The following is a 25,328-nucleotide window of genomic DNA, read 5'->3' on the forward strand; positions in this document are numbered from 1 at the left end:
CCAAACAAAGCAGCAGGAAACCAAGCTGCCCTACAAATGCTGTAATATTCACCACATTCCTTTTGATTAATAACTACGTGATTAGGTATTTAGTTTCCATTAGGAAAAAAAATAAAAATAAAAAAAGGAGTGGGGGGGCTAAAAGAACAAAATGAAGTCGCTGTGAAGGGGAAGGTTGTCCGTGACTCTGAGCCATGCAGCTGTGCTTCTGCTTCTGGTTCCTCTTCCCTCAAATCAGCGTTGCCCTGGGACCTCAATGTTCAACTCCCTCCTGCAGCAGTTCCCTTCAGTGATTCCTTCACGGTGACACCGTGGCATGGATGAAGGCAACGGGAGAAGTCCCAGTGCCTTCAGTGCAAGCAGTGTCCCCTTGGAAAAGCCTCCCAGGGCAGCGAGTGCCCGTTTGTTGTTTTAAATATATAAAATAAAGAGATTTGGCGTGAAGGGGCAGGGCTGCTCTACACTGGCAAGGTTTCTTCTCTTCTTCGGAGTTTGCACAGTTGGCCTGAGGGTCGGAAGGCACCCGCTGCAGGACAAAACTCCAACAATTTCTGAAAATCCTTGGCAGGAACAGATGGGGAGTGGATGCTCTGGTGTCCCGATGAGAAATAGGGGGCTGGCAGGGAAGGGGCTGTGTCACCCCTTCGCCACCACCACCCACGCTCCCCACACCAAGCCCCCCTGTCCCTGGACACCCATGGGGACGTGCACACCCCCAGCATGGCTTCCCCAAAATCCGTGAGCTCCTGTGAGTGGCCAGGGTCAACCCCGCCGAGCTGGGGGCAGAGTCCAGCAGCGAGCGCTGCCCGGCTCTGGGGCCACAGGCGCTGGCAGGGGGGGTGCTCATTATATAATAGCTGGAGGTTGATTAATATGCCGTGAGTCAGAAATGCTGGGGTATTTTAGCTTTCTCCAGTTGCCACGGCAACGTTATTTTAACAAATAGCTTTTTAATATTTAATTAAAACTCAGCTTTTGGCAAGCCAGGGTAGGGACTATTACAATCGCTACTACAAAGGGTTAGCCATGGGTTTTGGTGGTTGATTTGTGTTTTTTGTTTTTTTTTTTCCTTCCCCTCCCAGAACTGTCAGTTTCCAAAAAAAAAAAAAGAAATCACTGTAATTCATTAGTTGTGAGAAACGTGTGCGCGTTCCCAAGACACAAAGCAAATGTGATGCAAATCTGCAGTCGCAGTTGACAACTGAAGGTTGTCGCTGCTCTGAAATGCCCGGTGCCAAGCTGGCTGTGTCGGGACAGGGCGGTTTGATGGTGTTTATTAAGCGCTGCTTTGTCACCAGACTTCCTCGCTCTACCTTTGCCTGCTGGGTGAGATCATGCCCGTTTTGTTTGCTTCCGTGCCAGGTTGGATGCTTTTTCCCTCGCCAGCTTGTAGAGGCTGGTGCCCGGGGCCAGCCCGGGCTCTGGACCAATTCCTGGGCTTTTTTTAGGTGAGCTCCTCCGCTCCCTGGTACTGCGGCGGAGACGAATGAACAGAGAACTTGGTCTCAAGAGGAAAATAAATATTTAACAGCTCTCTTTGTAAATACCTTTTATTTATAGAACGGTTGAAGGTTCTGCCGCGCTTGGTGAGCGGGGATGCTTTTTATGCAGGAATTCTGCCTTGAGGGACTCGGTGGATACTTAATGTCATTTGTGATATAATAATGAAATAAACGTGTCGGTCTCGTGGGATTCCCTCACAACCCCTCTTTGCTGTGATTAACTCCACTATCGCACACTTCGTCTCCATTCTCGTCGCATTGCTTCATCTCGTACTGAAATGTTATTTGGAAATAACACCTTTATTTCCTGCAGGGAGGGAAGGGAGGCTGTTCGGTGTTTTGACTTACACAGAAGACTCTGAAACTAGAGGTATCTCCATCACGTGCCACCATCACGTCTCACCAGGTCCCTCGCTTCCCAGAAGGCTGGCATCCTTCCCCCTTCCAAACAGCATGGCTCGTCTGTCAGACCTATGGCTTTCCTTCCTATTTATGCTGAAGGCATGCTATTGCAACAAAAAATATAGTATTGCTGCTGTAGTATTTCAAACAGCGCATTGGGCAGTTCTTTAAAGCATTCTTCTGGGTTGCATCCCATATTTCTGTGCATGGAAGGTGTTGGAGACTGCTGTGGGCTCTGGGGAGGATTGAGCTTAATATCTTACTGCTAAGGAATCAAAACTTCCCTGCTGCAAAATCAGATTTGACTGGTTTTGTAGCAAGCAGGGGTCTCAACATGGCTTGTAAAGCATCAGCCAAGGTCACTTTTGCTGGTGAATAGAGGGAGGTCCTGCTGTGCCAGGGACAACGTGATGGGGAGCACGGTGACAGGGGCTCGGTTGTGCCCAGGTGGAGGTGGCTGCAGAGGTGAGCAGTGGCTGCTGGGGCCAGGAGCACGTGTGGGGAACAGGACCTGGGCTGCGAGTGATTCAGGCTTCCAAGCACCATGTGATGTGGCAGGTCCAGCTCATCCAATCTGCCCTGGAAAACAGCTTTTGAGGTGGAAAAAAAAAAAAAAAAAAAAAAAAGAAGAGTTTCTCTAGGAGGGAAGAAGCAGAGAAGAGAAACTTCTTTTTTGTTTGGGTAGATGTGTCATACAGAGTCTTCCTGAAAAGGCAGATGTGATTTGCACGGGGGAATAAAAGCTGTGCTGCAAACACAGACTGCAGTGGAAGAGCTCAGCTGGTCCCCAGCAGAGCCTGAGCACTCAGGGCTTCTCATAGGGGTGAGCAGCAGTGCAAGGCGCTGTGTAGGTTTTCAGTTTACACTAAGCTTGGACCGGCACATCATTTTGGGAGGCACAGCATGACCTCTGGCAGACCAAGGCAAGACCCTCTGTCCTTATGAAGGTTTAATATCTCTGCTCACACTTTGTATTGCAGGCCAGTAATCTTGCCCAAATCCCCATCTAACCAACCCTGGAGCTTCTCCCCCTCCCCAAAACTCTCATTCCCCATGCTTGAAGCCAGCCCCAGGTTTGCTTCCTTTCCTCGCCGCTGGTCCTGGTTGATTCAAAACCCACGCTGCTACCTTTGTGTCTGCCTGGAAGGTGAGAACAACAAGGGACGGAGTAGAGAGCCAGGTAAATTGCAAGGAGGAAGATGGGAAGTGACAAAAATCACAATAAACTTCCTCGGAGCTCCCTGTGCTCCCCAGGATGCAATCCCCCCACCTCGGCTGCCGCGGGAGGTTTTTGGTAGCGTTGTCTCTAGCTGACTGCTTGCTCCCTACGGGGTCTGCTGGAAATCTGAGGGAGCTGGCACCCTGAAGGCAGGAGCTCTTCAATCTGCACGTCTGCTTACGTACTGGAGAGCACGCCCTTGTCTCGCAGCCCGGCGCATGCAGTGGAGGTGAGCATCACGGGGTTTGCATCCCAAGTAGCTGCCTGCGATGCAGCTGTGATTCTTGCACGGGTGGCATCGTTCAGGCCCCATCTCGCTGCTTTTGAGGCTCGGGAGGAGCATCACGTACGCAGCGAGCGCTGCGCTGGTGTCTGAGCTGTCTCCGTTCTCCCTGCCAGCGTTAGTCATGGCTCAGGTGCAAACAAACCCGGCACATTTCCTGTCTGTGCTCCTCAAAATGAGCTCAAACCGGGCTGTAGCTGTGTGTGCTGCTCCCCGACACCCAGTCAGGATTGCGAGGGACGAGTCCAGCCCCAGCTGGGTCTCGGGCAGGACAGTGAGCATGGGTGGGGAGGAAGAGCAAGGACAGCACCCGGCAGCTTCTCCAGGAGAAGACTTGAGGTCCTGCGGCATGGGGAAGTGTATTTGTCACCAAAGAGGTTGTTGGTTTTGTGGTGTTTTTTGTTGTTTTTTTTTTTGTTTGTTTGTTTTTTTGTTTTTTTTTTAGCTCTGGTCTAAAATATTCTGTGGTCCCTATTGCTGGTGCAACCTTATTCTCTAATTTCTTTCTTTATTTTTTTTCTGAAATAAAAGAGCCCGCTGAGTGACCGTGGCCAGACCATTTCTCTGGTGCTCAAGGAGTGTGGGCAAGGAGCTGCCTCCTTCTCTGACCCCCTTCTGGTGGAGTCGGGAGCGAAATTTCAGAGGAATTCAATGAGCCAGGCTCAGCCCCTTCAAAAATATTTGGATAGCACTAGGAGAAAGCACTTGTGAGCAGGTGAGAAGCAGCTTGCTTGTGGCAGCACACCCTTGGTAAGGGCTGCTTTTGTAATGAGCTCAAGCCTTTTGGTGCACATTAGGGACCGAAACCTCAGCATCCTGCAGCTGCAGCGTAACGTGCAGCCCTGCCTCTTGCAGCTGTACATGGTGCTTGGGTCTGGTGCTGCAGAAATTGTGCCGCTGCTCTTCCTCAGCTCCAAAAGCGACTTCCTTTGCTGCCTGTGAAGACCTGAGGGTGCGTTTCGTGTGTGTCACGAGGACGTCTGAGTATCTCTTTCCAGCCACGTCTGGCTGAGTAATTGTGTCACTTGGATCGACTTCTGACGGCGGCGTTACACTTGGGCCAGTCCTGAGGTGGCAGGGAAATTGGAGGGATGCTCAGTGTGTTAAAAGTGGTGCAAGGCTAGCAAAGCCTACAGCACCTTGTATCATCTTGGTGGCTTTCAGGTGGGTTTTGAGCCTGGGAAGCAGGTGGGGATGTGATGAAGGGAGAGGAGGGAGATGGTGACCTCCATAGAGCTGGGTTTCCAGGAGGGGTTTTGCTGTGCCTCCAGCGATGGCTGGGATTTCCCACAGCCCCCTTCCTGCACGGGGTCTCAGTCAGGACTCGTCGGCCCCTCCTGCAGCCACCGTTTCGTGCCACGGCCGCGTTGCAGATCCCCTTCTGCTTGGCTGCACGCTGCTTCTTGGCAACCCAGCTGCCCTCTCATCCTGCCTGTGCGTGATTTTATCGCTTCCTCAACCCGGTGGGTTTAATGGGAAGTCTTCGTAGCGTGTATAAAAAAATCCTAGTAGGCTTAGCTGGCGAATTACACCCGCAAATCACAGCCCCTGCGCGCCTGTTCCTGACACCTCCCTTCTGCAATGTGTCTCTTACCTCCCAACCAGCGCGCTGCTGTGCCCATCAGGTCTCTGCACAGCAATAGATATGTATCAAAGATGTTGCTTCTCCTCCTGAAAACCTCACTGTGCTCTGCGGTGTATCCACAGCACTGGGCTCAGGTGTAGTGGCCTCTTCCATGTCCATCTGGGGTAGCAGTGCAGACCCAGCCACCACCATGGTCAGCAGATTAGCAGCAGTGCTGTCAGACACCTGTATACAACACATGGGACCTCAGGTTTTTTTCCAGGGCATTGAACTCCTGGGGGTCCCATCAAATGGTTTTGGAGACCTGGGTCGTGGCCACATCTGAAAATTAGTCTGTGGCTGCTTTGCAGATGCTGGATTTTATTGCAGGTGATCAGAAGCCCTGCAGTGGGGGGCTGTGAGTTCCTGGGAGTGAGTTTGGGGTTTGGTTTCTGTTATTATATAGGCAAAAAGGATGAGTGACAGCATGGCTAGATCCACGCACGCTGCCAGCCTGTGGATCTTTTCTCACAGGGACTGCTGGGGGTGACTGGTGCTTCTTGGCCACTCCTTGCCCCAAACCCTCTTTGGCAGAGGCTCGGTGCCAAATTATTTTGTGGAAATTCAGCACAACAGCAGCTGGATGGAGGTGAGCAGGTATGAAACCTAGGAGGGTTCCCCCTCAGCAAGGGCTGAGGTCGCCCTGGTGGACACCTCTTGCTCTTTGCTCTCTGCAGGGCAGAAGCACCCTCACCGCCTTGCCTTCTTTGGGGCAAAAGGGGCTGAACAAAATCTGCCTTGACTGCACGAGTGGAAATTTGTTGGGTTTAACCTTCACACAGAGTTGCCTGTGAGGAGCTGTTAGCACAGACAGTAACGCTTGATGCCGCTTGTTGTTCCTGAGCCACCGATTGTGAAGCATCGAGCTTATTGCTCAAAATTACTATTTTTGTCATGGTATAAATGGTTAGTAGAGAGTTTTGAGGAGTATGTGTTGACTCATGGGGACAGCAATATTTAGCACTTGCTTTTTTTTTAATTTTTTTTATCTTCAAAGCAGTTTACAGCTAGTAATCCTCCTAACTCCTCTTTGAGGAAGGAAACAGTGTAAACTCTGTGGGGCAGGGATTGGCGCTTGTTTTGTTTTTGCAGCACTCAAATTGGGATTGGGGAAGAGCTATTGGTCTGGGAAACATTCTCACTATAAAAATCCTATCTAGTTATCATACAGAGAAACCATTTCACAAGAATAGCTCAAAAATGCTGGAGAAGATATTAGGATCGGGACATCTCCAGTGCTAACAGTTAAATGGTATCCCGCCTTTCTCAAATTTATGAAAAGAAGTTTTATCTGTCTCGGGAGGTTTTCTTTTGTTGTTTAAAGTTCCATAAATCTACATGGGAGATCTTAAAATTGGAGGAGGACTGTGTGACTAACTGAGGCATTTCTGAGTTAAGTTGTAACATGAAACATAAGAAAATAAAGGTTCTCTTGGCTGGGTGCATTAGTAGGATATATTTGAACCAGTGTGTTGCATGTCATTAAACATATGGTGAATCACATCTGACATACATGCCAAAAAGAGTCTGAGATAATGGGACCAAAATGTCATTCAGTAACAGTATTCACATGACAGAGTAATTTCCTGGAATATAATCTACAGGGATTGTCAAATTAAATTTGAAAATTTATCCCCCTTTCTATCTTGCCCCTTGCAAAATAAAACCGCCAGAAATCATTAACCCCTTGTTTGTTCTTGCTGCAACTTATGAATGTGAAGTTTCCTATTGTGTCTTGAGAGCCTTTTTCTGCCCCAGCTTTGCCTGCCCGAGGGCAGTGTGAGTCTGTGCACATCCCTCAGCAGTGTCCCTGCAGGGCCCAGCCTGTGCTGGGTGCCTTCTGCTTTGTCCTTCGTGTCTGCCGGCTGTGCTCTCCTGAAGCAGTGACCACCTCGGGTAACATGCCTGCTTTGTGTATTGTAATGGATATAAAAATGTGCTCTGGGTTTGTTTTGGCTTCCTAGGATCTCTTCGATGAGAAGGCGTTGCGTGTAGTTGTGCGTTGCGTGCCGTTGAGTGTACCATGAATCTGTGCTGGCTGAAACAACGATGTTCTCCAGGGATCTCATGCGTGTTAGGAGAAAGTATAGTCCAATTATTGCTAACCTGCCTTTATGCTAAACTTCATGCTAAAATGCATTAGGTAAACTTAAGAGATTGCTGAGGTTGTGGGGTAAGGTTTTCTGAAAGCCAGGCTCCAAATCTGCTCGGTCTGTCTCCAGTCTGTGTTTTAAGCGTTGACTCCAGCTCCTAGCAAACGTTCTCTAACTTCGTCGGTGTTAGTCAGGCGACTCATTTACTGGGAACTCTTACAGGCTCCAGTCTATTTACACAGTCCTTATTAAATTAGGTTGGAAAAGCACAGTGGAATTTCAAAGAACAGCAGAGTGTAGATTCATGATCTTTCCTTTTTTGTAGTCTGTTTGGAGGAGAATGCCTGGGGTCTCTTTTCATCTATGTGTAGATGCAAATCACTGGTGAAAATGTAGCAGAGAGAAGTCTTTTATTAGTGTTGTCTCAGCTGATGTGGTGAGCCTTGGGAGTTGTGGTGGGCATGGGCAGCAACAAGGGGACATGGTGGCTCCTGTGCATATAGCTGAGTTCAGGAGGAGAGCAGGGTGCAGGGGCCTGATGGCAAAGCCATTCCTTAGTTATTCTCCTATTCCCTTCTCTCTGGGGCCTTTGTAGCCCCTGGCTTCTGCCTCTTTCTTTCTGTCCTCCTTTCCCCTTGTCCAACCCAAAAAAGACGGCTGAGGTGCAACCCAACGCCTGCTGTTTTCATTATTGCCTACAAATCATCCTTTTTCCCCTCTGGAAAACCCTGTGCTATCACCCATGCCGTGATACACATGCATACACACAAAAAAAAATAAACTTACAGCCAAACAGGATGAAATCTATAGTAAAATACTACGTGTAACATCATCAAAGCTCTGGTTTAGGCAGGGCAGATGGAGCTGCCCTGCTGACCTAATGCCCATTAAAAAAAAAAAATCTGTAGCTGGTGTCAATGGGCTGCTTTCTTTTCCTTTCTTTCCCTTTCTTATCATTTCTGTGCTTTCTCTTTATAAGAACTTCAGTGCCACATTAAAGAGATTACAGGTTCTTTTCATCTTTACCTTTTTTCCCCCAATTCCACTTCTTCCCAGCAAGCCTCGGGGGTTTTTGTTGTTTTATTATTATTATTATTAATAATTTATTTTAAAGCGATTGATTTATAGCTCTCCTACCTACTGGGAAAGATTGACCCACTACTGAGCATCTTCAGACAGCTCTTCTTTTGGGTCACTTGGGACTGGAAGCAAACAGAGGTCTGGGTTCAAAGGTGTTTCTTTCCTGGTGGTACTTACTCCCTACAAAAACAGCAATGGCATGTGCTAGTTCTGTGTAGTTTTATAGATATTGTGTGTATGTGCACCTTCATGCTGAAATTGGGTTGTCCGTGGAGGAAAGACTTATTTTTCACTAATAGATTTCTTGTTTTAGATCTGGTAAAAAAATCTCAAATCATTCATTTTCCCTCTTTCTCTCCTAGTCTGCTTTTGGTGTTTTTCTGCTGCGTGTGGTTTTTTATGCAAGCCTCAGCCTGTGCTTTGATTCTTCTGAAACACGGGCCTTGGATCCCGTCTGAAGCCCCTTTTGGTGGGTTAAATATTTTGTGGCTCTCCTCAGTTTCCTGCCCCTGTCTCTGTCTGCAGTCTGGGGCAGGAGGCAGAGGAGGGATGTCTTTCAGAGCCCCAGCTTGTTGTGTGCCTGATGGGCTGCGTGGGCCATGTCCTTGCTCAGCTTTTGAAGCACTGAAAAAGTATCTTTGGGTAGTCTGGAAAAGGACAGTTTTCAGTTCCTGCCATCTGATACCAACTCTAAATTGTTTCATCTTCAAAGGAAGAAACTTGAAGTGCCAGGGTGGCTGTTTTTCATCCTTCCTAAAGGATGAATCTGACAGCACCAAATTTCCTTGGCTGAGTCTATGCTGGTCCAAAAACACCGACCTCAGCAGTTAGGCTGATTTATTCCACAAAAGGAGTCAAATCTGTCCTGTTCTTGTTTAAACTCAATTTTGAAAGAATGAGATCTGGAATTAAAAACAAATGATGAGAAGAAAACAAAGCGCCCTTTTTTCACTCACCTTCCTAGATCTAATATTCAGGCTCCTCTCCTCACTCACTCATGCAACAACAGCTAAGACAGAAATCCCATGGACGTAGCCCTTGAACTCTTTCATTTTGTGCCGCCTCTCATTAGGAAACAAGTAGAGATGCCACGTCTGAGCCTTGGCAAGTGACAAAAGAGGCCAGCAAAGATTTAGGTGCCAGCTCCGTTCTGCAGATGGCTCAGGTTCTGGTGACCTACCTCCTTTTGCCTGTCCCTTCTTGGCCTGGCGTGGTTTGGACACAGTTACCTGATGAGAGCTGCTGTGTGTTTGAAGAGGTTTGGGAACTGATTTCAGCAGCCAGATCCAATTTCTCAGCAGTGTTGTGTGCAATTGTGTTATGTTTTGTCATATTCCCTTTATTTCAATAAGTGTTATGAGAGGACTTGTCAGTGATTGAGGATTTTCCATTACATTTCTGTAGCCTTTTCATGCTCCGTGGCTGTCGTTCCCATTTTGCTGTACCTTGCCTGGGATAACTTCTCTTTGGAGCTGAAATCTTTCAAAAGGAAAGAGGAGGCACAGCTCACCCAGTCCCTGGCCTGTATGGGTGGGAAGGGGCTTTAAGACTTCTTGTTTGTTCCCTCTCTCCTCAGATATTTACCCTTTAACTTACTGTTGTGAGGCCACAAGAGATACCAGGGGAGTTGAATGCAGCAGGTCATGACAGGCACGATTGCTTCCCAAGGCAGGAGCACCCTTCCTCCTCAGAGGCTTGGGAGTATTGCTAAAGGCCACACAGATCAGGAGCTCTGTGAGGAGTTTGTCCTGTTCCTCCTGACTGAGCTTTTCAACCCCCTTCGTGTTTTGGTGGGGGTGGAGAAGGCAAAAGGCGTCAGAGAGGAAGCAAGGCCATAGTATCATGGAATGGCTTGGGTTGGAAGGGACATTAGAGACCACCCAGTTACAACCCCCTGCCATGGGCAGGGACATCTCTGACCAAACCAAGCTGCCCAAAGCCCCATCCAGCCTGGCCTTGAACACTTCCAGTGATGGGGCATCCACAATATCTTTGGGTAGCCTCTTCAGCGTCTCTTCCATGAGATAAAGAAATGATGAAGAGAAAAAGAACTTTGTGAAGAAAAGATAAAAAGTAATTCAAGAATTCAGCTGGGGGGAGAGGGTCCTCTTTCATGTGAGGAACATGCAGTAAGCCTTGATCTAATCCCCTGAACATCACAAAAGTCTTGAGACAGCAGTAGCTTTAGGAAATGTTTTTGACCAAGTGTTTCACTGCCAGAAGGCAGCTGACCTGCCGGAGTTGAAGCTTTTTACATAAATGCATGTTTCAACGATGCTTTTGTCAGGAACGTTGCCTGAAGCCCATACCAGCTTTGAGAGAGAGAATGGTTTGAACACTCCTTGGAGATGTGGTTTCAGGTCTCTGCCATCCCCAGCCTTAACCGCTGGACTATTGTCTCCTCTCTTCCCACCTTATTTGGATTTTGGGGTTGGGTGATTTCAGATAACAACATCAGCCCTTGCTTTTGTTCAGCTGTGGAACGTAGTTTTTCCTAAACCTCAGAAACTGTTGTGCAACTAAACTTTCACATAAAGCCTCAGGAGAAATAACCCTGGATGGCTCCAGCCTGGGTAATCGGAGCACTTAAGGCAGAGTCTTGCAGGTGATAAGATAGAGAGGGAATGCTGTTGGGAAGAAGGAACGGGGGAAAAGTCCTTGGGAACCGTCTTGAGTGTCAACTTTGGATCCTGAGTGGTTCAAAAAGGATCACAAATCACAAAGGATTTGGCTACATGGCTAGATTGAAGAATATCCAAAGATGAGGCGTGCCTGGAGGTCCTAGCTCCCACAGATGTCTGGGGGCGCTGAATTTCTGAATATTCATTAAAGGCCTGGGAGGGGGGTTGCTTCAGAGGATAAGTTGTGGTTGCGAAGACGAGCTTGAAGGTGCAGCCCATGTTTAATCGTGCTGCAGCAGCGGCAGGTCGGTGCTAGCAGAAGACGGGGTGCAACACCCAGCGATGCCTATCGGAGGCAGCGAGGGAGCTCACAAGCAGCCTGCCCACAGGCTCGGCTGCCCACACCAGCCAGGGGACATCCCTCAGCGAGCTCCTTGCTGCAGCATGTGGAGACCATCTGGGAACATGGCCCAGTTGCCTTAATTGTGCTCCTTTCTGGCACGGAGAACATTTTGGGGGCTGCAAAGGTAATTTTCCGTGACGTTTGGAAAACAAAATACACTGAACGTGCTTTACAAAACAAGCAGACCAACCAACCTGCAAATGACCGAGCGGCTGGTTAATGGTTTGAGCCAAGGCCGCTTTCTTGGGTGTTTTAGTGGTGGGATCACCAGGATGGACTCGGCCAGCGGAGGTTTTTAGCACACTCCTTCCCTGCCCTCCTTCATTTTGCAGCGAGGTCCATGCAGAAAAGCGCTCTCGGAGCTGGTGGGTTGCCATGGCAAGAGCTGCCACATCGCACGGAGCTCATAGCAGGGTTTTCGTTGGTTATTTGTTTTAAAGAGAGAGAAATTTTCACAAACATTGTAAAACTGGGAGACAAACTAAATTAACGCAAGCTGGACACAAAATCAGCGGTTCTTGAAATCATGCAGCTAAGGATCTTTTTTTGTTTTTTCTTTCCTCCCTTGGAAGGAGCGCACGTGTTTTGGCAAACAAATCCCGAATATTAGTGTCCCGCTGGATGTCAGTGACTGGTTGGTTGGAGCCTATTTTGCAGCACACAGGAAAGGGGGGAGGAGTGTTTGCTGAAGTCAGTGGGGATGAGCGCATGTTCTGGTCGCTGTGCTGCAGACCTGTTTCTGGCCATTTTCGTGCTTTTCGCGCTTCGTGGCCCTGGCAGGCAGCACCGTGGATTAGTAACATACTGTGTCGGAGGAGATGTGAGTTCGAACTTCTCGCAAAACTTTGCTCTTAGCATGCATAGGCTGAGTGGAGATTATTTCTGTGCCAGCACCACACGATCCCTCTGAAATTTTGGGGTTCGTCTGGCACGGGAGCTTCATGAGCCGTTGCTTTCTGTGCTGGTTGTGCTCAGGGTTTTGCAGGATTTCCAGCACAGTTTGGCTAGAGAGGCAGCAACGGCTGCCCAAATGACAGGTTATTTCGGAAACAATGAAACTTAGCACTTCTGTCATCCCGTCCCTCCATGAACGGGACCGGAGCCTGCACCCCACAAAGGGCACGGACACAGGTTAACACTTTCCTTCTGACTTCTCTTTCGCCTTTTTCTGAAAAATTCAGCAAGAAGATAATCCATGAGACCGGCAGGCAAGGGGGAGCTTTGGGCTTTGAAACAGGAGAGGGAGGTGGGCTGGGAAAGAGCACGAATCATACAAAATAAGGAGAAAAGCGAAGTAAAGAGGTTTATGGGATGTTACAAACTCAAGCTCAGGTCTTGCTTTCCTTCTGTTGACCTAGATAGCAGCAAGAGTAGCCGCCTTCTGAGCTGATTCCTATTTTTGTGGTTTTGCCTTCGTATGGCTTCTTTGCGTTGCATTCTGATGTCGTCTCATTTGTAGAATAGTGATTAGTGTTTGTTTTTTTTTTTTTTTTGCTTTTGGGGCAGAATCAATTATGTATAAGAAAGTACTCGAAAATCATTCCTTCAGATACTTTTTAATGGAGTAAAATTGCTCAATGGAAGATTTCTGACATACCAAAAGGCAACGTGAAATAATTGATTGACCTTGTAAGAGGCAACTAAGACGTGTTCCCCTAAGGAGGTGTTTTTTTATGTGTATAAACCAGCCTTGGCTTTTTCAACCGAGATCCCTCCTACTCACCAGAAACGGGAGGAGAAGAAACCCAGTTTCAAAAAAAAAAAAAAAAAAAAAAAAAAAGGATTTAGACAAATATTCCTCAGTAAGACACTGTTGTAACGAGCAGTTCTCCTCTTCTGCATTTCTGAAGTATTGCTCAAGAGCCATTGTTACAGTTTGTTCATCTGGACACGCTATGAAGTAGCCGGAGGGGGATCCAGGGAGACAAAAAGGCCGATGCTTGTAATGAGTCCAGCTCTGCGCAGGAAGCAGTGAGTATGCCCGAATTAAAAACGTGTGGGAGGAGACAGGAGGAGGTAACTGTCAAGTACACTTCGTGGTGTTTTAAGGTGTCCTGATGGCAACCACTTACACTGGTAAGAAAGAAATGAATGGAAGGTTTTGCCAATTCTTGTCACTGGCAGTTTATTCTTTGGCATGGAAATAATCTGTCTGGGTGAAACATTGTCCCTCTGTGGTTTGGGAGTGTAAGGGGCATTCCAGCCAGATGCCAAGGCATCTGAACTTCGTGTGTTCCAAATCAGACTCGGTTTTGGAAATGGGAACTGGTTTGTTCTGCATCCCGTGATGTTTTAAATGAGAAATGGAAGAAACAAAATGTGCCCTTCTTTGTGGCTCTCTCCATGGCAAAAGTCTGCAAAGGTGTGGATTGGGTTAGTCTGATCCTACTTTTAGGTGTGTCACTTAGCTGTTCTTAGTACGTGGTCAGATTTTATGAAACTTCATTTACTTCCAAAGATGCTTTTCACTCTCCTGCTTTTTTTTTTTTTTTTTTTCAAAAAGAAGGACTGTTTCTTTCAAACTGGGACATTAAATAATTTTTGAGTTATCCAGTAATCATCTCTTCTGCATATTTCATGGGTGAAATGAAAATGCGGAGACACGTCCTGCCGAGTCCCGCTCTTTTCCAGCAGCAGCCGCTCAGGCTGTGCTCAGCCTCCATCCCCTGCCCCACCACTGGCATCCTTTCCTGGAGCTCCCAGGTGCTGGCAGCTCCCATCCACAACCCAGTCACCTTTCTTGTAAGGGACATGGCAGGGAAAGGTGGGACAGGCTGGATTCAAAGCCCTGCTCCAGGCCTGCTGTGCTGACATACACACACAGGCTGGCAGATTTAGAGCAAACGGAGAAATGTGGCGCAGAGGAATAATGTTACATCACATCTATCTGCCAAGTTTCTGGCCTCAAGAACAAGAATGTACCTGGAAATCGGAGAGCTGGTGGTTTTGCAGCATCCAGGTAGTGAAAGTCCTGCAAAGAAGCTGTGGGCAGAGCTCCGACACTCTCAGATCTGTCATCTGTGCTGCTAGTCAGGTTGGAGTTTGAAGGAATTTGTGCCCCAAAAAGCAGCGACTGGCTCCCCTCTGTCTTCTCTGTCCTGCAGTTCTCGCTGTGGGAAGAGGGAGGTAATGTTGCGGTAGCGGGGGAGTGCTTCTGGCCCAGCCATGGAAACCCGACAGTGTGTGACAAGGGGGAAGGATTGCATTGTGCACCCAGGTCCTGGCACGAACAAAGGTCCTTTGTGGCCCTGCCAAATTCTCCCAACAGCAAAGCTGTCACTGTGTGCAGAGGGCAGCAGCTCTGCCCTGTGACAAATCGGAGAAGCAAAGGGTGCTGTGGTGAGGAAAAGGGAGCTCCGTTGGTCCGAGAGCCCTGGGGCAAGATGCATTTGTTTGCCATCCTGCCTGATAGGCACCAGGAGGGACACTTAGTAACCTGCACACACCCACCTGAAATCTCAGCATAGGGCAGAGCAAGGCAGGCCCTTTCCCCATAAGCCAGCACAGTTTTGAAAGGCTTTTTAACTCTGTGTTTGGGTTTTCTTAAAAAAGTTGTATGCATAATCTGTGATTATCCTAAGGAAGATAAGTATTTCTATTTAATATTAGGGTATTAAATGCATATTAGTTGGATGACAGAAGCTAGAACAGCAGTACAGAACAAGACTGTGTCTTAAGACTAAGTTTAGCTCCAAACTACTATTAATTTCAGACTTTAGATGGTGTGAACATCAGGACCATCAGTGGTGCTTCTGCTGGCTTCTGCTGATGGATAATGAATGCTTGGTGGCTTTGGTCTTATATGAGATGTCTTAAATACTCAGAAGGCTGGGAAAATGTTTTGTGACTTGCAGTGGAAGGGACACATGCAGATGTTTCTGAGGGTCTTGTCTAACTTGCTGTTTATTGTCTCTTTGCCTTTTCTGCTGAACATGTATTAGGTCTTCTGCTTCTGCCATACCATCAATAGGATTATATTAAAGCAAAGTGGTTTGTATGGGTATGAAATCTGGGTGCTTACTAAGAAAAAGAGTGATAATTAAATACACCTTGAAAACAAAGTGCTGATACAAAAATTGAAGCCTATAAGAGAAAAACGGTGTGCAGAGGTGATCTAAACAGGAATTGCAGAAGATTAAATACAGTAGGTGTAATAAAACAACTTCATCAGGCACAGCATGTGATAAGGGTGGTAGAAAACAGCAACTAAGCATCTTTTAGAGGGTCACTGTTTCAGTATTTGACCTCAGAGCTGAGGTCAAGGAACTGATTAAGGGATGATGTGATGCACACTAGGATCACTCAGTTTGTATTACCAACAGTAGGAGAAACCATGCCCTTGACTGAAAAGCATGTGGGAAGTGTAGGTAAACTCACAGCAGCTTCAGGACAGGACTTCCAGAGCCTTCAGAGCCAGCAAAAAAGAACAAATATATTAGCAATATCGATAGGCTTTGGATTAGAGGGAGTTGACATGAGAAGGTCTTCAACACTTTGAAAACCTCCGTAAAATACTGGATTTTCCAGAATTTAGGCAAATATATATTTATTATATATTGATTTATATGTTTTAAATATATATCAAGGCAGGAGAATTCTTAAGCTGTAGCATTCAAGCCAAGAAGACCAGGAGGTATTGGTGCAGCTTTGCTAGCAATGTATGTTGCTGCAGCTGCAAAGGAAGGTAACTTTGAGCTTCTGTAAGGACAGATGTCAGAAGCAGAGGGGCTTCTCTGCAGCCTACGTGCAGAGACAGGCTTGTCTGCAGCATGGCCTGATGAATGATTTCTGAGGGAAGGCAAATAGCTCAGGCTTTTGATCTTCAGACTTTTGATTTTTGCAGAGTTGTGGTGGTTTTGTGTCTTCAGCACGTGTTCAGTAGGACCTAAACTAAGAGTCCCAGCTCGTTCTGCACTGGCTGTTAAATATTTTTAACTCATGAGCCAGGAGGATAATCTGAATTTCATAGCCTGGAGCACAGACCACCTGGATATAATTTCCAGCCCTGCAGACTTCCCATGTGACCGTGGTGGGTAGGGCATGATTTTTTGCACTGTCTCTACCCCATCCCATTTGGCAGCAGCAAGCTGTAAATTGGCTTGACCATTTAATGAAGCCTCAGCCACAATCTCGTCATGCCTTAATTGCCCATCTGAGCAATGGGGATAACGGCACTGCCTTAATTCACAGCCCTGCTGTGAGGATAGGTGCCTCAACAGCCGTAAAGCCTTCAGATGCTGGGCTGCTGGGATCCTCTGAATACCGTAGGTCATTAACTACCTAAGGGCAGGCTCCTACTTGAGGAAAAAGGCCCTAGAAAATCTACCTGTCTTACATACTCGGTGGACATCGTGTGATTGCTGTCAGAGAAGAAAAGGCTCTGAACGGGGAAGTTCATTTTCCATGGTGTGAGGCAAGGCCGTTCTTGAAACAGCCTTTCCTTTAAACAAGTACAGCACAAGAAAATGTAATGTAAAATGTGACAGGATGAGAGTTATTTACACTAAGATGCTCAGAAAGGCCCTCAGCAGAACCATCAGCACCAGGGCTGGAGGGAGACAAGGAGGTCAGGTGGATGGATGTGGAGCACTGCATAGGCCGGTGCTTCTTTTAAGCACCTAAATCCTCATAACCAGCAGCCATCAACTTTCTTGTGAATGGGGACGTAGAGATGTGACCTGCTGGTTTTACACCTAGCATGGGCAAGCGTGGGGGTCTGCAGCATGCTGTCCGACCCAGTGGTGGGGTCTGTCTGCACTCCCAGACCAACACATGGCATTTCAGTGTGGGGTTTTACCTCACGTTTGCCTCCTCAATTCATCAGGGTATCGAACCACCTGAGTTAGGCCAAAGGCTGACTCTTCATCAGCTTAAAATCGGAGCTGTCTTGAAGTGCCTGGGGCATCAGGTTTGTGTGATATTCCCCCCTGCGTTAGGGGGATGCTGGGTGTCCAGGTACCCGAAAATCTGGCTGGCAGTTTTTGGGGTGGTTTGGTTTTGAAGGTGTGTTGAAGTTCCTGCTTCTGGAAATCTCAAGGTGAACATTTTTTTGTACGTTGCTGTGCAAGCCCTCAGCGTGGTGGGCTCCCAGGCACTGCTTCATACCTCAAACCCTGCTTTGTGATAGTTTATGGCACCATAGCTCAGGCCTTTCCATTCAGATGGAGAATATTTTTAGGTATTATGATAGTAAGCCAGACATAATTTTTTTTAATTGGAAATTACTGTTTTCTGAAGCTTTTCCTGGTGGTGCCAAGGTTCAGACTGCATAGGCAGTGTCAATCTGAACAACGAGAAGCGATAGCCATTGAATTCAACAGAGCATAGATGAGTGGAAAGGGAAGTGGGGGCAGGAGAGAAGAACAGGAGGGTCTGGGGAGCAATGTTAAAACCATGCTGTGGGAGGGAGATGTTACACCAGCCTGTCTGTGGTGTTTTCTCCTCTGATCTGTACTCCTCATCTGGGAACATGAAGATACACACAGAAGCCCTTGGGGGTGGGGGGAAAGGGAAGAGGTGCAGTGAGTCACCAGCGTTGTAAATCACAACCATCTGCGTTTTTCTACCACATCTTGAGTGAGTCAAAGGGGGAGGTGTGCAGCTATAGACACGCAGGTTACTAATGTTTTGTGTTAATTGTTGAGCTCCTTCCTCTCTTTTGGGAACTCCGTAGACTCCTCCAAGTGCTGCTGCTGTGTTGGATGAGGCTGATGCAAGGGATGCTCCCCGTGTCGGACAAATAGTGTTGGCCACACATCCTGTAAGTCTGCCTGTATTGCCTCTGTTGTTCAGACTCAGCACCCTGGTTGCCTGGATTTCTCCTTTTCCTCTCCCTCAAATCTAAACCCTGCTGAGAAGTGGTCACCAGTTGTCTCCTGCCCTCAGCCTGTGTTCCTTCCCCTCCATCAGGTCTTCTGGGCACTTTTCCCTCAGTGTTTTGTGGTGTGATGTGTGCTGCCTGTGTCAGGAGGAGAGAGATTTAGGGGCTGCTTGTAGAGAAATTAAGTTGGTTGTGGGTTTTTTTTGAGAAAGAGCTTATTTCTGTCCTGGAGCCATGCAAGAAGAACACCCAGTATGCACACGTGATTTTTGTTTGCCCTATGCAGCTCAAAAGAGTTTGTGAGGGCCTTAATTTTACTTGAAAAACTCGCTGCTGAGCTGACTAAAGGATGGGTACTGCGGTTCCCAGGGCAGGACAAAATGCTGAGGGAAATGAGCAGTGTGAGAAGTCCTGAAGCAGGAAAATTTCTGTGCTATTGCTTACGTTTTGCAAGTGTGTAAAGAAGTCAAATGCCTTCATTCTGTAATAACCCATCTTCTTCCTGCTTTGCAGGCATAGGGTCCCTCTAATAACCATAGGTCTGAACAGAAAGAATAAATAATAATAATTGAAATATACAGGAATATATCAATATAAAAGCTGCCTAGATGGAGGATCACAGGAAGGAGGAAGGGGACCAGACGTTGCTGTTAAAACATTTTAGTTTGTTTGTTTGTTTTTGTGTTGTTGTTGGTTTTTTTTTTTTCCCAACAAATGGGAAATGATTTCTAGAAGTCGCTAGAGGAAAGAGCACCGCTTTTAACCCTCCTAGGAATTGTTCGCTCCTTAAAGGCATACCTAAAAATAAAATAAAATAACTCACTGAATATTCAAACAAAACAAACTGGTTTTAATGTGTAAAATCAAATGTGGCTACATCCAGGTTTTGGCCATCTAGTTGAAGATACTGTGTACAGATAATTTCTGTTTTGTGTTTGTGAATCTCTTGTCATCCCACCACATGGTGCTAGATAAAAGCTCAATATGAAGAATTACTTAAATCCAGCAACTTTAATCCACTCCAGTGATGAGGATTCAGTGAGCTGCACAGACAAGTAATTAAACTAATTAGAATGAATGTTTTTATAGTGTTTCTATTTCTCTCTTAAGAAATCTGTTGGTCTTTATTTCTCTCTGATGAACACGCAAGTACCCACCCTAGGAGTAAACATGCTGCTGATTAGAGGAGATAATTTTGACACGGTGCGTGACTAATCTCTGGAACTCGCTGCCCCTGAAAGCCATGGATGGAGGGTGTTGGGAAGAGGCTTAACCCCCATGCAGGTATTGAACAACTGCTGATGCATCCACCAGTATTTCTGGGGGGGTGATTCATGCATCCTCTTGCTTGGAGGAGGTCACACTGCATTTTTCCCTCCCCAGTGGGAGAGCAAGGCCCCAGGAGAACACCCACCAGCATCTTCTGAGTTTTGAGCGTGGGCAGCTGCAGACTCCACAGGAATTTGGGGATCTTTCCTTCCATGCATGGGAAGCAAGGGATGTCCTCTACCTGCTAGCAGAGAACCAGCAAGCTGCGTGTTCAGTAGGACCCCAGGGCAGATGCCTCTTGCAGAAACACACACCTTGAGGGAAACAAGTTCATAATCAGTGAGAGGCATGGCCCTTGTGTGCTGATAATGATTGCCCACATGCCCCATTTGGCCTTCAAGCTGTAGGTTGCCAGCCCATTTTCCAGAGGAGAAGGCAGTGGCCAGGAAGTGAGGAAACCTGGGTGTTGTCCCCATCTCCACCACAGGTGCAGGACATGACGTTGGGCACATCACTGGTGCTCACCTGCCTGTCCCAGGCCTGTCCCATCCCCTTGGGGGCTGGAGAGGGACAATTCCCGTGGGGCCTGAGGGAAAGGCCACTCTCTTGTTTCGGAAAGCAGCCATTGCTACAATGCAAGCATTGAATCAGTCTGTAAGGTGGAGCTTTTCGTTATGGGTAGGGTATTGTATCACTTTCCCAGTCCTCATTTTAGCCACTAAACTACTTAAACCTGCATTTAAAATAGGGAATTAAAAAAAAAAAAAAAAAAGTGGTTGCAGATGAGTACTTAAGATAGAAAATTCACAGCACACAATGTTCAACTTGCCCATTTCTGGGAGGGGGTTGGCCACTTGTGTTCATGCAACCAGCAGCACAGAAAACCCACAGTTTTTACCATGCCTTTGGCTTTGCAATGGTGTGAATGAGAACATTTTAGTTCAAAGAACATACCATATATGAGCAATATACTCTGAAAGATGTCTAGTGTGCGGTGCTGGCTAGCACAGCTCACTCTGGTAAAGCCTGCTGAGGTTATTTTCACAACACTTGTGTTTTCCAGAATAAATTTCTCCATCTCTTTCCTCCACACCATGATCACGTAGACCCTGAGCTGTAATTGCAAAGGGGCAACGTTCATGTGGACTGGCTTCAGCATGCCTTTCTCTGGGGTTTTCTCCTACTGTTAGCACCTTTTGAGCACTGCATTTCATCCCACCCTCAACTCATCCCCATCACCACCACCCATCAGTGTTTTATGTGTGTATTTTTGCCTCTCGGTGGCCGTGCTGCAGGCGTGGATTCCCCCAGACAGGGCGTGCATCAGGGCTGCTCCTGCCTTGCTTCATGGAGGTGTTGGCACCCAGCTTCACGAGTCATGTTGATGCGGGTCAGGAGTATGGGGGCACTTTGCTTTGCTATTCACATGTGAAATGTGTGAGCAGTTGAGTCTTAAAGGAAAGAAAATGCGCCAGGCCATCATGACCCGCCACAAACATCTGCGTGGTTATTTTCTAATTAGAAATGTCTCCATCAACATATGTGAATTAAAAATCTACAGCATTTCCAATTTTATTTTCTCATGTCTCAAAAAACTATCGCTGTGGCAATCTGTATACCTCCCCATTAATTTTGCTTTATTCAGCTTACAAAGAAGAGCAAAAGAGTCAGAGCTCTTGGCTGCTCTCTCTTAAATGCTGTTTAAAAGCTCAACTCTGCAGTTCAGAAACCTTCCTTTCTTTCTGTGGTTTTCCCTTTGTAAATCATTGCAGTCCCAATCCATCATGTAGGAATTATTTGCCCTGGTTTGCTTCTGCTTATTCTCCTGCATATAATTAAGCAATGTTTTTAACTGTGTTATCACAGTGGAGAGCAACAGCATTTTTGCTGTGCTGGCTGATGTGCTTTTTGATATTGCTGCAGCAGCTGCATGCTAACAAGAGTTGTAAGGAAGGAAAAACATCACCCAAGGCATGTTCCTCTTTGCACCATGGAATGTATCTCTCACCTCTCTTCTTTGCATTTGTAGGAGCATAATATTGCCACAACATTAATGAATATGAGTTCAGCCTCTCTGATAGGAAGCAGGAGAGCAGCTCTGCTGTACTGTTCATCTTCACACTGTGGGTGCCTCCATGGGTGAGGAATAAATGGTCATAGGGGAGTTACAGGGTTCTCCAGCAATAGCAGTTCTTGCACAGAGCCAAGCTGTGGGCATGATCTTGGTTGGAGTCAAGTGTTTTTTGATTTGCTGCATGATAAAGCAGGGCAACACCCCAAAATCCATGGGCAGAAAGGCTTGTGACCAACAAATCCTTTCCAGGCAGCACCTGCAGGTGCTGTGCTGTCACTCCTGCTGCAACCCTGAGCTGGGAAGGGGGAATGGGAGAGCTGCAAGGAGTTGTTGGTACCTTTGTGATAGCGAACATCATGTTCAGACATGGGGTTTTGTTTGCTTTTGGCTACAGCCAGATGCTGGCATAGGGCAGAGCAAGTTATCCAGTGAGATTAAAAACAGAGGAGTCTATTGGCAAATCACACAAGCATCACTACAGTATTTTATTTTTTTTAAAAAAAAGTATATCTGTGAAAAACACAGATCCATTTGCACTGGGTGGGGATTTCAACCCCTTCGGGGTCTCTATTGCATCCATTTCATTCAGTCCTGGCTCCTCTGAGCTGGAAGTGAGATACAGCGTGAAATAGTGGCGTTTCTGGTGTGCCTTTCCCTTTCTGCAGCAGTTTTTATCTGATTATTATTATTATTATTATTATTATTATTATTATTGTTGTTATTGTTATTGTTATTATTATTATTTGATATTGCTTATGTTTGGGATAGCTTTTGCAGACTCCCTCATATTTTTGGGGACCCTGCCACCAAAGCCCAGGGGGAAGAGTCCTGTGACAGGGAGTTCAGCCTCTACTTGAATATTTGCTTTTTTTCCTTTTAATTTGTTGGGAGGTAGTATTAAACTGGCTGTGGGAATAAAGGAAAAATGGGAGAAAGTGAGAAGATGGCAAAATTCAGCACAAGAAAGGTTTGTGATTTATTTTTCCAGCCCTTTGCTTGAACTCTGCTGTTTGTAAAGCCAGTCCACACGAGCAGTTCTAGTCAGCTTAGTACCACTGGCACAGACTGCCCTGGGATTTTATTTTTAACAGCTCTGAACTGCCAAGTGCACTAGGATAGTTACAGCTTTACCAGCATAAAAGTGTTTTCACTGCCCAAACTTACTTCACTTGAGAAACCTATAGAGGCAGGAGTTATCCTTTGCTGCTGGAAGATGGCATTGCTACCCAAGCAAACGTTTTCCAGCCACAGCCAGACCTAAAACCGCGGTTTATTTTCCCTGCATAGTTCTCTGCAGTTTCCCAGCCTGGGAGCCAGCAAGCCACGAGGAAATCTGGCATTTCCCTGGTCATGCACCAAGTCACCAAATGAGTTGCCACTTTGTTCTCCTGGCTGATGCTCTAGAGCCATTCGAACAGGGCTTTGAAAGATCAGAGGGCTGTGGCTGGGTTAGTTCGTTAGCTCTTGGAAATTAAACAAAACCAGGCTGGGGCCTCTCTCATAACTGCCACGATGCACTTTTTGAGCAGAGATGCCGAAAAGAACACATTGCTTCTGACCTGCGTGCTCCCGTCCTGATTGCTTTGCAGCAGCAAAGCAAATCGAAAGCTCCTGTTACTGCAGGCGGGCTCTGTGGTTTGGTTTGGACCTGGTTCACGGAGGCAGCTGTCTGCTTGGAGGCGAGCGCTTTTGTTTTTAACCTGGCTGCCTTTGGCTGCTTTGTGCATCTGCTCGTTTAAAAATAAAAAACAAACGTAACCAATATTTATTTTTTCTGCTGTTTTTCCCCCTTGCAGCCTGGCAAGCCCAGCAGGAGATAAGGCAGGTCAGCTGCAGGGGTGAGGGCTGCCTTCCCCCATATGTTTGGGCTTTCGCTGCTCGTAGGGCAGTTGCCAACAGCACTTCTGCACTCCATGCATGGTGGTGACAGCAGCTAAAAGGGAGGCCAGTGGTCCTGGGTCCCATCCGTAATAAAACAAAAGCAGCGAACCAGGCTGGCTTTAGTGACAGAGATTGTATGTGTGCCAGAAGTCTGTACCCAGTGCAGCCCCGTTTGTGTGGCACAAGACGTGGATTTTGTCCCTTGGAGCAAGCTGAACAGGGGCTTGGTGAAGTGTGGCTTGTGTTGCTGTCTCGACATGCTGCTTGCTAAGCCTTGGTTGTGGCTGAGGGGTGTCACAAAATCTGGGGAGTCACTGCCAGCTGGAGGACCAGCCACCTGCAGGTAAAAGCCGGTGGTTTGTGCAGTCAGGTTTGTGCAGTCCCCTGCCTGTCTCACAGAGATGTGGCATGGGTGGTCCATATTCGTTGTGAGAACTGATTGGGAGCTCCAAGGCAAGAGAAATGCTTTAGCAACTTCATATTTATCCTGAGTGAGGCACTTACCGAGGTCCTGGAGGAGCAGCGGCTTGGAGGTCCCAATAAACTCCTCGTACACACAGTTGGTGGGCCTCGCTTTCTTCCCCTTGTTTTGGGACAAAGGGACAAACCCTCACTGGTTGTGGTCTCCCAAAAACAAAACAAAACAAAACAAAACAAAAAAAAAAAAAAAAAAAAGCACATCTTGGCTTGAAACTCATTTTTTTGTTACTGACCTCCAAAAAGCAGCATTTGACTTGGGGTTGATTTGTATAGTGGGTAAGGATTCTTGTGTGGTAGAACTGTTCAATGTGTAGAGTTAGCAAAGCAGCAGGTAGAAATACAGAAAAACACTGTGAAATAGAACTTAGGAAAAGAAGAAATATGTAAAAATATCTAGTAAAATTGTAGCAGACAGAATTTGTTATCCATCCACCCACTTATACATGTTTCAGAGATACCTTGGCCCATGTTCTGTATCAGAGCATCCATGCCTGGGGCTGATCCTTGCATCCTCGTGAGAGGTGGGAGTTTGGCACAGCAACCCGATGTGGCAGGGAGCTTGCCGAGCTTCCAGAGAATGGGGAATTCAGGACATTTAGCCTGACTTTTAAGAAACATTTGATTGATCCAAAGTAGTAACCTAGATGTTTCTCTTTCTCCAGTCTTTCTTTCCCATCCCATTCCTTTATCTTTTTGTTCTTAGCTCTTTCTTCTTTTTTGGGGGAGAGGGGGATTGATATTCAGTGAAACGTAAGTAAGCCTTGCTCCGTCTTTGATGTCTTTTCATTTTCTTCCTTTTGCTGATGTTGCCACATGAATTTTGCAGAAGGTCACACATCAGAAAAGGAGCAGACCATTAAGTTAAGCTGTGTGGCCAGGGAGGGAGAGCAGCAAAGGAGTATCAGGGAGCTGTGGCTCCTCCTCATCCCCAGCAGCCTTTCCCAGGGTGCTGCTTGCACCTCCCTTCCCTCATCAGTGTCATGAGTGGGATCTGCAGGGCAGTGTGAGGTGACCCCATTCCCTTCACCCCATTTCCAGCAGCAGCCTGGTTTGGACAGCCGATTGTACCCCCTTCTCTCACCTTTTGACCTATTTAAATCAGATTTGATATAGCAAAGAAGCTTCCGGAATGATTAATGTTCTGCAAGCTTCATTAAAAATAGTTGGCTAGGAAGATGGGTGTTCAGACAGTTGTGTTTGTGTCTAACTTCTGATCCCATCTGCAGTGGGACTCAGCAAGTGACAGACCACAGACAAAATACTCTGTGGGAGGACGATTGTGAAGAGGGAAATTTTGAAGGAATATGTGGAAATAACAGAGAATATTCAGAGTAATCCAGTTTAAAGGTCAGTCAGCACAAATCTGCAGAAAACCAGGCATCATTTGTTCCACTGTTCATCTGCTTGCTTATTATTAAAAGGGAGAAGGGAAAAATAAAATAAAGAAGAGATGGTGGAAACCCAAGGCATGGGTGGCTCAGAGGTGCTGATGCCTTGGGGAATGATAATGATAGTGTTGGTGATCCCAGGTTGGAGGAAGGTGTCACCATGTCATCCTGACCAAGGTAAATGCTTAA

At 46.9% G+C, this 25,328-nt stretch overlaps 1 protein-coding gene across 5 annotated transcripts in view; it reads left to right on the plus strand.

Moving 5' to 3' along the window:
- The window catches only part of ZHX2 (zinc fingers and homeoboxes 2), a 68,409-nt gene that overhangs the window by 31,006 nt on the left and 12,075 nt on the right, over positions 1-25,328 (plus strand). For 2 of the 5 annotated variants that reach the window (XM_082753157.1, XM_082753158.1), the window contains exon 3: positions 17,901-17,987. The exons of the other annotated variants lie outside the window; for them this stretch is intronic. The gene's annotated coding sequence lies outside the window, so the exon portion shown is untranslated. The remainder of the gene's footprint in view (positions 1-17,900; positions 17,988-25,328) is intronic. 5 annotated transcript variants of the gene reach the window in all.

This window comes from Aythya marila (assembly GCF_965140915.1).
Source record: "Aythya marila genome assembly, chromosome: 2".
Lineage (NCBI taxonomy): Eukaryota > Metazoa > Chordata > Aves > Anseriformes > Anatidae > Aythya > Aythya marila.